Source organism: Bacillus rossius, unplaced genomic scaffold (genome assembly GCF_032445375.1).
Source record: "Bacillus rossius redtenbacheri isolate Brsri unplaced genomic scaffold, Brsri_v3 Brsri_v3_scf673, whole genome shotgun sequence".
NCBI classification, from domain to species: domain Eukaryota; kingdom Metazoa; phylum Arthropoda; class Insecta; order Phasmatodea; family Bacillidae; genus Bacillus; species Bacillus rossius.
In genome coordinates, this window is record NW_026962891.1 from 13,245 (window position 1) to 14,836 (window position 1,592).

Below are 1,592 nucleotides of genomic sequence, written 5' to 3' on the forward strand. Positions count from 1 at the left end.
TTACCAAGAAAAAAAATTTCAAAAAAAAAAAATACATAACATGTTACACAATTTAACTTTATGCAAAACATGAAGCAGCTGTTATCACAAGTCCATTCAACAAATTAACAGTTCAATTTCTCTATTATCAATCAAATTAAAGAATAGCTTCAGAGGGTAGGTAGGATATTCTAGAAGAATTTTTTTTACTGTTTTTTTTTTTAATACTGGTAAATTGTTTTAGTTATTTTCTGTGATATTAAGTTGTAAAGTTTTACTCCCAAGTAATTTAGTCCATTTTCAAATCGCCTAGTGTTATGTTCAACTATCCTCAATTTACTAGCATTTCTGGTGTTATACCTATGTGCGAATATCTAAAAAAAAAAAAAAAAAAAAAAAAATAATAATTTTTTTTTTCTTCTTTTTCTTAAGAATGAATAAAAAGTTTCTAGAACGTATTCATTTATGGCAGTCAGGACTTTAAGTTTTTTGAATTTTGGTCTGCAGTTAGATGATTTTTTATCTTTTGTTATTATTCTAATAGCTCCTTTTTTTTTTTTTTCCCCCAATGTTATATGGCAGAAAGAGTAGAGCTATGGCTACTGTGACATCATGCATTGATGGGAAGGTTATTGTTGGATAACAAAAATTTAGATGATATAATTTTTATTTTTTTCCATACACAACACATTGCAGGTACAATTTTACAGGTTACAGCTGTACCACCTCTAGTATTGCTGCCGACCATCCAACAAATGAGCACACTAAACAGGCATTGATGACATTGTTATCAACGTCTTTTTGAATCTCTCATTATTATACATAACTGCCCACTGAAACAGAGAAACTTCAAAATAGGTGTGTGTGTGTGTGTTTATATATATATATATATATATATATATATATATATATATATATATATATATATATATATATATACATATATACATACATACATACATACATACATACATACATACATACATACATACATACATACATACATACATACATATACACTTATCTATTTATTTTTTCACTTTGAATTTTGTATGAGGTATACACATGCAAAGATTCACAGCTGCTGCTGGGTGGGTGAGTGAGTGAGTGATTGATTGATTGATTGATTGATTGATTGATTGATTGATAGAGAGTGAGTGTGTGTGTGTGTGTGTGTTAGGGGGGGGGGGGGGGGGGAAATGTGGTGATTGTGGGGGAAAAAAAAATTTAAAATTGAAATTTTTAAAAAAAAATTTTTTTCTGTAGGGTGCAAAATAGTAGTGCCAACGGCACGTGGTGTTCCCAAGCGGTCACCCATCTAAGTACTAACCACGCTCGACGATGCTTAACTTCGGTGATCGGACGAGAACCGGTGTGTTCATCGTGATATGGCCGTTGGCAATGATATAGATGTTTTTTTTTTGCAGTTTGTATTTGCCACTCGAAATAGCTATACCAGGTGTGATTGTTACAAACAACAGGAGAAATCGTGTAATGAACACTCTTTTACTTCCCCCCCCCCCCCCCCCTCCCCACACACAACACCCACCACCCTCACCATCCCAACCACCAAAGCCCTCTTCAAAATACACTCTCACACACACACACAAACC

At 33.0% G+C, this 1,592-nt stretch overlaps 1 non-coding gene across 1 annotated transcript; it reads right to left on the minus strand.

Annotated features, from left to right (window-relative positions):
• Window positions 1–1,260: 1,260 nt before the first annotated feature.
• Window positions 1,261–1,379, minus strand: LOC134545351 (5S ribosomal RNA). The gene has a single exon (XR_010078469.1). It is a non-coding gene; the product is annotated as a 5S ribosomal RNA (ribosomal RNA).
• Window positions 1,380–1,592: the final 213 nt, after the last annotated feature.